The following is an 11,714-nucleotide window of genomic DNA, read 5'->3' as shown; positions in this document are numbered from 1 at the left end:
TATAATCTTGTATTATTGTTTTATATAGATACCTGTTGTATACTTGCAGTCATGTATATGCTATGTCTTGTATATGCTATTCACATAATTCAGGTGTAATTTACATAATTAATGAGATATAAATGCATCTCGATATGTGTGAATGAGAATGAATGTTGTGACTCCAGCAATTGCTATGCCTTGTCCTTGTTAGATACCTTGCAGTGATGATGTCTTGATGCAGCTACCTATATGGAATAAGTGGACGATAATTCTATAGTGGAACGCTATTTTGTCATGCCCTGGCAGTAAGTGTGTGTGTCATTCAGACACAAAGGGGCGTATGTTGGAAGCCAACATGGACAATGTATGTATCATAACGAATTACTGGACTCCATATTGTATCTATCAGCTACCAATATTACCAGGACTGTACATCAAAAGAATCGGCCATGTACAGTGAAGAGTTTCATGGCCATTGAAGAGGCAAGAAGGCCATTGTGTGTTCTCTGATGAACTGACCTTTGTCCTATCAACATGATAAAGGTTGCATCTTCACGTGAATTGAACATGGTGCCTTTAGCCTCTTGGAAGATACACAACACCTGTGGTATTCATTAATTGAATGTCCTGTTTACAGCCTATTAAAATGGATATTGGTAAACAATCCCTTGTTCAAGTGGAATACAAGCCATTGTACTGGAGATGGACATCAGGTCTCCAACCTGAATGGAGTGTAAATCTGTCCTCAGGCTTTGTGATATGAAAGACCTTTGCTACATACCAGGACACTATCCACAGGATCCACAGGTTTGTCAAGACTCCTCTTAATCCTTTAACAAATTGACCTCGGAGAGCCACCTTCAGGAGAGCATTGACATCAACAGCCATATTCACGTTCCTGGACAACTCAAAAGACTGTGACCTGGTTGGATGCTACTAATATGTGGAGGTGTTACAGGGATGGGCACTGTATGGGCCATGTGTGATTGTGTGTCTGATATAAAGGTATCCTACCAAGCTAGTCAGTCTATCCACTTCCCATCTTCCACCACCCTCTCCCATTACCTTTCCCCTTTCATTGTACCCTTTTCCCTTAGTTAGGTTTCCCTTATGTATGTCATTGTAAATTCCCTATTTGTAATAAATCCCCTTTTAAAGATCCAGTAGTTCTTGTTAATTACGATTAACTGGCACCCCAAAACTCAGCAGATTTCTACATCCACTTTTATTAAAAATAAGCTCTGGAGAAAAAGGCTGATCTGTGTCTGGCTCATATATCTTAAAGATCATTTACATAATAAGAAAAACATGGATTTTTCTGGAATAAGCTGATGGATTCAGACATCAAGGCACTGATAGACAGAATCAGCACAGGCCCCTTGTGAACGAACAATATATGGGCCCTTTAAGGTCCAAGAGCTCCTGATAATGCACAATTCCATCTGTTGATGTAGAAATTGCCCCTTTACCTCTTCAGTTGCTGTAGTGCCTCACAGATAGTGTGTCTGCCTCTTTATAAAGCTGCCATTGTATTCACATATATGCCCATATAGATGGCTTAGGAAGGTTGAATTTACTGACAGATTCCTTTTAAAGTACTATCAAGTTACGTTTTCAGGAAGCTATTTTGTCTATTCATTACATGGTTAACCATTCATTTGAATAAGAAATTTGTTACAACCTATGAAAGACTGGCCTAAGGGAAATCTATTACTTGACTTTTTCTTGAGAGTAGCATGATGTATGGTCAGAGACTGTTATTCAGGTAATGTGTCCTCTACTGGGCTTCTTGCTGCAGTTTTGATAAAACCACTGTTTTATATGCTACAGATTTTCAAGTTCTCTGAATGTTAAGCGCTGTATATTCCTGCCCACACAATTAATTGGTAGCTTTATGTTTACTCTGTGCAAAGGCAGAAAGACACAAATCGGCATTGTGGGCAGAGTTATACAGAGTTCATGAATATGGCAGAGTAGATGCCAGTAGGTTTAATGCTCATATATAATAATAAAAAAAACCACACAGTGGTGCCAACACTAAAGGGTGCTTTACACGCTGCGACATCGCTAGCGATTGCTAGCGATGTCAAGCGCGATAGCACACCGTCATTGGTGCGACATTTGGTGCTCGCTGCCGTAGCGAACATTATCGCTACGGCAGCATCACACGAACATATCTTGTCAGCGACATCGCTGTGACCACCAAACAATCCGTCCCTCAAGGAGGAGGTACGTTTGGCGTCATAGCGACGTCACTGCGGTGTCACTAAGTGGCCGGCCAATGGAAGCAGAGGGGCGGAGATGAGCGGGACATAACATCCCGCCCACCACCTTCCTTCCTCATTGCCAGTGGACGCAGGTAAGGAGATGTTCGTCGTTCCTGCGGTATCACAGTATCACACGTAGCGATGTGTGCTGCCGCAGGAACAACAAACAATATCATACCTGTGGCAGCAGCGATATTAAGGAAAGGAGAGACGTGTCAACGAGCACCGTTTTTGGATGATTTTGCGATCGTTGATCGTTGCTCCTTGGTGTCAAACGCTGCGATGTCGCTAATGGCGCCGGATGTGTGTCCCTAACGACGTGACCCCGACGATATAGCGTTAGCGATGTTGCAGCATGTAAAGTACCCTTAAGTCAACATCTGCTGCTTCGTAAAACCCCTTGCTATGTCAATTAAATTATAACTCCTTGATACATACATAGATGGAGAGATATAAATCGATTCATCTATTATCTAAGTAAATAGATCAATAAAAAGATAAATAAAACTAAACTAGTCAAAATTAATTAATGACTGCATTTCTGAACTCTTATTAGAGCAAAATAAGTTTAAAGATCTGCTACAGTTGTTCTTCTGGATTCTCAACTTGGGCTTTTATTGTCTGGACATTAAACATACCCAGCCCCAGTAAATGAACCACTTGACTGGTTTCCAGTTCATGCCAGTGGGGGAATTACTATTGTCTATTTGGGGTATGCGATTGAGAGAACCTCTGTTATTCTTGTTTAATAGTGTCTATTAATTATGTTGTAGCACAGTGGTCCTGCACGCTTTGCTGTCTCTCCTTGCAGGGAAGCGCTCTCATTTACCACCACGGCTGGCTCCCTCCACCCTGCTTGGCCTCCCTACGCTCCTCCACCTGGATGCCTCCTCATCCCCCCACACCCGGAGTTTGTGTGTACATTACAGGTCCTCTGAGAGTGCTCCTAGGGTATGCACATCACTGCCTTTCTCTTAAAGTGCCAACATGCCACTCCTAGGAATTACCTCTCAGCCTTTCGCTGAGAGGCACTGGGTAATTAAGGCATACTCCCACTAGGGAATGTGCCTGTTCAACATCCTTAGTTCTCTTAGTCAGTTGTCTTCTGTCTAGTTAGTTGTCAGGTCACCTGCCTCTCACGTCCTGTTTGCACTGTCCTGTTCTATTCCTGCCTGTACCTGGTCCCTGCCCATCATGCCCTGTTGGCATCTGGTTCCAGTCCTACCTGCCTGTAGCTGCTACCTGTTCATTCTGACCTGTTGGCACCTGGGTTTATTCCCGCCTGCCTGTACTTGCTACCTGTCTATCCTGCCTTGTTGGTTCTAGTGACTGGGTCCATCCTGGCTATGCCATCTGCCTTGCTAATGACTCTGCCTGTCCGTCCTGACGGTGCCATCTGCCTTGCTTGTGTGTCGCCCCAGGGACATCAATCCAGCTTTATGGACGCCATCGGGTATTCTTTTATTATGGCAAACAGGTATGTCAGATTTTGCATGTGTCGTGACGCTACTCACGGCTTGCGGTCAGGGATATGGATGACTGCCACTGCAGATGTTATGAGCATCTGGGGCTGATGGGGTCTGCAGTCAGATGGTGTGGCCTCCCGTGAGTGAGGCAGGCCCCAGGGGCTCAGGTTTGTAGAATCACGGGTCCCAGAATAGCTCAGGCAGAGTCCAAAATTCATTTAACTGATTTTTACTCACACTGATGTTATGGTTAGCTGACTCAGGCGTAGCTATGATGAACCAGGTAGGACCAGGAGCTCCTTCAGGCCAGTCTGAGGGTAACAGGTTAGCTCGCCTTCCTAGCACTTCTGTGTTCGGATAACCCCTTGACCTGAAGTACCATGGGAGTCTATCCAGGGAGTCGCTACTACTGCCTTTTCTTTCCTTTTTGGACCGTTTGCCGGCAGCATGGACCAGGTGAGATGGCTTCTGGCTCTGTCTCCTTATGGGTCCCTGCGTTGCTGCTGAGGCTCAGACTCTGTCAGGTTGGTGAGGTACTTGTAGTTCCCCTCACCGGCAGGTTTAGCAGATAGTTACACTAGAGTCTGCTCTAGGGACCTGTACCCCGTACGTGCCTAGTCACCAGGAACACCTCTTCTTCTGACTACCCGGTGACCGTTCTCCCCCGCCAACTGTCAACTACACCGCGCAGGGTCTAACTAGTGTCAGCGCGCGGGGCCGCCTTTCGACTGTCACGCTCCACTACCAGACTGGCTGTCCTCTCTTCCTTACAACCTCTGCACTTTAGCTCCCAGCCCCTACACTACACCCCTTGACAACAATTGAATGCCAAATCTCTCAAACAACATCAGATGTGTTCATTGACTGGGAAACAGGCGCCAAGAAGTCAGAAATGAAAATGAAAGTATTGGAGCGGATGTTGTTTTATCCGTTGGATAGTGAATGGTGCGAATAGCCTGTTATCTGTCGGATACCGAATAGTGGCGAATACATTTGCTCATCCCTAATATTTGACTTTGACAAATCCTTAAAAGTTTGAACCTTAAACTTTTTAAATTATTTAACTCATACGGTAAAATAAAGAAAAAGAATATCTGAAATTGCTGTTTTTTGGTCACTGCAACTTCCCTAAAAAAATCCAATAACCAACCTACAAAATGATGTATGTATTTAAACATACAGTTTAGCATGCGAAAAAAAAAAACCCCACTTACATAGATACATTGATGAAAAAATGTAAAATTATGTCTCAAGAAAGGGCAGCACAAACCAATATTTTCTTGGCGCCTGTTTCCCAGTCAATGAACACATCTGATGTTGTTTGCCCTCACAGTAACGCCGCAGCCATCTTTGTTGTGGTGTTACTGTGATTGGCTTGGCCGCACAGCGTTATAGGGGCTATTTAAGCCTGCGACCATTTTGTGAACACGCAGCCATAGGGAGCTGGCGGTGTACATAGACTGTATTGTGTGCAGGAGAGCGTTCGTAGATCCAACTAATAAATAGTCCTTGTAAGGGCTGAAGACAGTGTCCAGTAGCTGCTAGAAGCTCCATAAATCGCTTTTTTAACAACCAAAGTGCAGGTCTTACGGTCTCTCTCTCTGTCTTTCTGTGTCTCCCTCCCCCCCATCTCATACTTACTGATCACTGACTGATCACCGGCGCGATGCTGCACGTCTGTCACACTGCTCTGGTGGCTTCCCAGCTTTTGAAAATGCCGGCCGCTCATTATTCCATCTCGTATTCCCTGCTTTCCCTGCCCACCGGTGCGTATGATTGGTGGCATTCAGATGCGCCCCCACGTTGAGTGACAGCTGTCTCACTACAACCAATCACAGCTGCCGGTGGGCGAGTCTATGTAGTGCACTAAAATAAATAAATTAATAATAAAAAAATAAAAACGTGCGGTCCCCCCCAATTTTGATACCAGCCAAAGTAAAGCCATACGGCTGAAGGCTGGTATTCTCAGGATAGGGAGCCCCACTTTATGGGGAGCCCCCCAGACCAAAAATATCATCCAGCAGCCACCTGGAATTGTCACATTCGATAGATGCAACAGTCCCAGGACTCTACCTGACTCATCTAGAATTGCCCTGGTGCAATAGGGTAATAAGGAGTTGATGGCAGCCCATAGCTGCCACTACGTCCTAGGTTAATCATGGCAGGTGTCTGTGAGACACACCCCATGATAAATCTTTAAGTGAAACTAAATAAACACATACACTCGAAAAAATCCTTTATTTGGAATAAAAGACAAAAAAAACACCCTCTTTCACCACTTTATTAAAATCCCCACGTACCCCTCCAGGTCCAGCATAATTCCCACGAGGTCCCACGAAGCATCCAACTCTGCTACATGAAGCTGACAGGAGTGGCTGTAGAACACCGCCGCTCTCTTTCAGCTCCACGCAAAGGAGATCCAAAACGCTTCACCCAAGTCATACAGTTTAAGGACAATAGAACCAAATACTAATGAAATGTATGTAAACTTTTGACTTTGCAGAAAGTAATAAAAATGCCATAAAACATTCTCTCTCTCATTATTCTGGCATTTGGCAAATATAAATAATTTTAGTTCCTAATTGACCTAAAACGGGAAAGGTTTATTCTTATTTCATGACAGATAATGAGAAAAACATGCAGATGTGTCTTTATAGATAGTGAATGGAAACTTCTGGTTTCAATTGTATATAACAGGATGTGAGACATACAGTATATAACGTGTCAGGTTGGAGAACATATTTACCAGGATGAGCCCATGATGAAAATCATATATACAAGGATGGGCGCAGGATGGAGGACATATATAACAGGATGTGCACATTATAGGGGACATATATACCAGGATGGGGAACATATATACTAGAATGATAGACATAAATACTAGGATGAGCAAATATTTACCAGAATGGGCCACATAATAATAAGTTTTATTTCTATAGCGCCAACATATTCCGCAGAGGGGACATGTACAGACAATATAAGACAATACAAAATAACAAAATTAAGATACCTGGAGGAGTGAGGGCCCTGCTCGTAAGCTTACAGTCTATGTGGAAATAGGGGAGGCACAAAAGGTGAATGGAGGGAAGAAAAGCTTGTTATATATGGTTCAGCCATCGATTTAATAGGGGATTCATAAGCAGCTGCATGAACCCGTCATTGGCCAGAATTTATACAGATACAGGGGACAAGAATTGGAAGTACATTTTTGGGAAGGGCAGAAACGGATTAGATTAGATCAGGGCAGTGAGGTGATAGGCTAGTCTAAAGAAATGAGATGTTAGGGCCCGCTTAAAGGTTTGGATGTTGGGAACAGTACAGACCAAAAGTTACAGACCAAAAGTTTGGACACACCTTCTCATTCAAAGTTTTCTTTATTTTCCTGACTCTAAAAATTGTAGATTCACATTGAAGACATCAAAACTATGAATGAAAACATGTGGAATGAAATACTTAAAATAGTGTGAAACAACTGAAAATATGTCTTATATTCTAGGTTCTTCAAAGTAGCCACCTTTTGCTTTGATTACTGCTTTGCAGACTCTTGGCATTCTCTTGATGAGCTTCAAGAAGTAGTCATCGGAAATGGTCCTCCAACAGTCTTGAAGGAGTTCCCAGAGATGCTTAGCACTTGTTGGCCCTTTTGCCTTTACTCTGCAGTCCAGCTCACCCCAAACCCTCTCGATTGGGTTCAGGTCTGGTGACTGTGGAGGCCAGGTCATCTGGCGTAGCATACCATCACTCTCCTTCTTAGTCAAATAGCCCTTACACAGCTTGGAGGTGTGTTTGGGGTCATTGTCCTGTTGAGAAATAAATGTTGGTCAACTAAATGCAAACCGGATGGAATAGCATGCCGCTGCAAGATACTGTGGTAGCCATGCTCGTTCAGTATTCCTTCAATTTTGAATAAATCCCCAACAGTGTCACCAGCAAAGCACCCCCACACTGTCACACCACCTCCTCCATGCATTACGGTGGGAACCAGGCATGTAGAGTCCATCCGTTCACCTTTTCTACAAAGACATGGTGGTTGAATCCAAAGATCTCAAATTTGGACTCATCAGACCAAAGCACAGATTTCCACTGGTGTAATGTCCATTCCTTGTGTTCTTTAGCTCAAACAAGTCTCTTCTGCTTGTTGCCTGTCCTTAGCAGTGGTTTCCTAGCAGCTATTTTACCATGAAGGCCTGCTGCACAAAGTCTCTGCTTAACAGTTCTAGAGATGAGAAGGTGTGTCCAAACGTTTGGTCTGTACTGTATACAAGTATTGGGAGAAATATATCAGAATGGGTCCCGGATCAGGATCATATACACCATTAAGGAGGACATATATACCAAAATGAGCCCCGGATGAGGATCATATATGTCATTAAGGATGACATATACAGTTAGGTCCAGAAATATTTGGACAGTGACACAATTTTCGCGAGTTGGGCTCTGCATGCCACCACATTGGATTTGAAATGAAATCTCTACAACAGAATTCAAGTGCAGATTGTAACGTTTAATTTGAAGGTTTGAACAAAAATATCTGATAGAAATTGAAGGAATTGTACACATTTCTTTACAAACACTCCACATTTTAGGAGGTCAAAAGTAATTGGACAAATAAACCAAACCCAAACAAAATATTTTTATTTTCAATATTTTGTTGCGAATCCTTTGGAGGCAATCACTGCCTTAAGTCTGGAACCCATGGACATCACCAAACGCTGGGTTTCCTCCTTCTTAATGCTTTGCCAGGCCTTTACAGCCGCAGCCTTCAGGTCTTGCTTGTTTGTGGGTCTTTCCGTCTTAAGTCTGGATTTCAGCAAGTGAAATGCATGCTCAATTGGGTTAAGATCTGGTGATTGACTTGGCCATTGCAGAATGTTCCACTTTTTTGCACTCATGAACTCCTGGGTAGCTTTGGCTGTATGCTTGGGGTCATTGTCCATCTGTACTATGAAGCGCCGTCCGATCAACTTTGCGGCATTTGGCTGAATCTGGGCTGAAAGTATATCCCGGTACACTTCAGAATTCATCCGGCTACTCTTGTCTGCTGTTATGTCATCAATAAACACAAGTGACCCAGTGCCATTGAAAGCCATGCATGCCCATGCCATCACGTTGCCTCCACCATGTTTTACAGAGGATGTGGTGTGCCTTGGATCATGTGCCGTTCCCTTTCTTCTCAAAACTTTTTTCTTCCCATCATTCTGGTACAGGTTGATCTTTGTCTCATCTGTCCATAGAATACTTTTCCAGAACTGAGCTGGCTTCATGAGGTGTTTTTCAGCAAATTTAAATCTGGCCTGTCTATTTTTGGAATTGATGAATGGTTTGCATCTAGATTGGAACCCTTTGTATTTACTTTCATGGAGTCTTTTCTTTACTGTTGACTTAGAGACAGATACACCTACTTCACTGAGAGTGTTCTCGACTTCAGTTGATGTTGTGAACGGGTTCTTCTTCACCAAAGAAAGTATGCGGCGATCATCCACCACTGTTGTCATCCGTGGACGCCCAGGCCTTTTTGAGTTCCCAAGCTCACCAGTCAATTCCTTTTTTCTCAGAATGTACCCGACTGTTGATTTTGCTACTCCAAGCATGTCTGCTATCTCTCTGATGGATTTTTTCTTTTTTTTCAGCCTCAGGATGTTCTGCTTCACCTCAATTGAGAGTTCCTTAGACCGCATGTTGTCTGGTCACAGCAACAGCTTCCAAATGCAAAACCACACACCTGTAATCAACCCCAGACCTTTTAACTACTTCATTGATTACAGGTTAATGAGGGAGACGCCTTCAGAGTTAATTGCAGCCCTTAGAGTCCCTTGTCCAATTACTTTTGGTCCCTTGAAAAAGAGGAGGCTATGCATTACAGAGCTATGATTCCTAAACCCTTTCTCCGATTTGGATGTGAAAACTCTCATATTGTAGCTGGGAGTGTGCACTTTCAGCCCATATTATATATATAATTGTATTTCTGAACATGTTTTTGTAAACAGCTAAAATAACAAAACTTGTGTCACTGTCCAAATATTTCTGGACCTAACTGTATACCAGAATCCGCACAGGATGGGGAACCTATATACTAGGAAGGGGCACATTTATACCAGGATGGGATCCTATATGCCAGGATGGGCCCTGGATTGGAGACATATTTACCAGGATATCAGAATATGCCCATGATGGGGACATCTATACCACAATGGGGAATATATATACCAGAATTGGAGACATACTGTATAGACTAGAATGTACTATATTTACCAGGATGGGCCACATATATACCAGGATCAGCCACATATTTACCAGGATGGGCCACGAATATACCAGGAATGAGGACATATACACCAGAATGGGGTCATTCAAACAGAATTGGGGGACATTACCCTCATAACAGTGTCAGCAACAAATCCCCCAGGAACAGTGCTATCATGACCACATTTTTTTTTTGCTTTTTATTTTCCTCCTCTAAAATCTAGGGGCATCATATGATCCGGTGCGTCTTATAGTGCACAAAATACTGTAACTATGTCCATCTGCATAAACACTTAACATGAAAACTCAATATAGCGATGATTAAATGACATAAAATAATAATATAAGTATTGTTCATATTATTATATGCATTTTTTTTATATAAAAAAAGGATAAATATATCAGAAACATGTCTAGATTAAGATACCACAATAATATAGATTCAGATATTTACAGCTATGATCTAACATACATTTTATTATGATATGATGTGTAGTGACTCAAATACATTGATTCAATACACATACAAATCTATATTTGTCCTTGCTTTTCTATATGAATTAATTCATTGGTTTTGCAAACAGTAGATATGAGAGAATTTATTCAAGTGGAATCGAGTTCAACTCAAGTTCTACAAAAATCTGCATTAGGAAAAATACATTTGTTTTGTAATTTGCCTCTGGCAAATTTAACAACCTGTTTTTTGGCTGGTTGACAGTTTACTGAACTATAAAGGGCCAATAAATGCTTAAAAATAAATATAAAAGTTCTAGGCCTCTTTTACTCATCAGTATTTTTGATCAATATTTTATCAGTATTTGCCAAAACCAAGATTGCCTCCAATACACAGAATAGGGGTAAATCTTTCAATTAAAATTTTTCTCTGGAAATTCCACTCCTGGATTTGGCATACAAACACTGATGCAGAAATACGGACATGAGTATGAAGATTTAGATGTACCGTACTGACCACCTATCAGGTAACTTCACTCCTCACTGTCACCCATCTGATACCATTGTCAATCTCTCACTGTTGCTGTGAATGCTGAAATCACATGATTAGACCAGGACTTCTAGCTATGATGAGACTTGGAATAATTTTGCGCATGCACGTGCAAGGTCTTGCATGTTCCACGACCTTAGACGGGCTTTGCACACTACGACATCGCAGGTGCGATGGTGGGGTCATGTCGAAAATGACGCACTTCCTACGTCGCTCTCAACATCTTAGTGTGTAAATCCTAGATGATACGATTAACGAGCGCAAAAGTGTCGTAATCGTATCATCGGTGTAGCGTCGTCGAATTCCATAATTACGCAACGCGACGGTCCGATGTTGTTCCTCGCTCCTGTGGCAGCACACATCGCTGTGTGTGAAGTCACAGGAGCGAGGAACATCTCCTACCTGCGTCACCGCGGCTCCCGTCGGCTATACGGAAGGAAGGAGGTGGGCGGGATGTTTACATCCCACTCATCTCTGCCCCTCCGCTCCTATTGGCCGCCTATGTGTGACGTCGCAGTGACACCGCACGACCCTCCCCCTTAATGAGGCGGTTCGTCGGCCAGAACGACGTCGCACGGCAGGTGAGTGCATGTGAAGCTACCATAACGATAATATTCACTACGGCAGCTATCACAATGATATCGCAGCTGCGACGGGGACGGGGACTATCGCGCTTTGCATCGCAGCATCAGCTTGCGATGTCACAGCGTGCAAAGTACCCCTTAGTGTCTTAGACCTCATGAGAGCTGT

This window comes from Anomaloglossus baeobatrachus, chromosome 9, assembly GCF_048569485.1.
Source record: "Anomaloglossus baeobatrachus isolate aAnoBae1 chromosome 9, aAnoBae1.hap1, whole genome shotgun sequence".
NCBI classification, from domain to species: Eukaryota; Metazoa; Chordata; class Amphibia; order Anura; family Aromobatidae; genus Anomaloglossus; species Anomaloglossus baeobatrachus.
The sequence above is the reverse complement of the archived record's forward strand: the minus strand, read 5'-3'. Positions refer to the sequence as shown.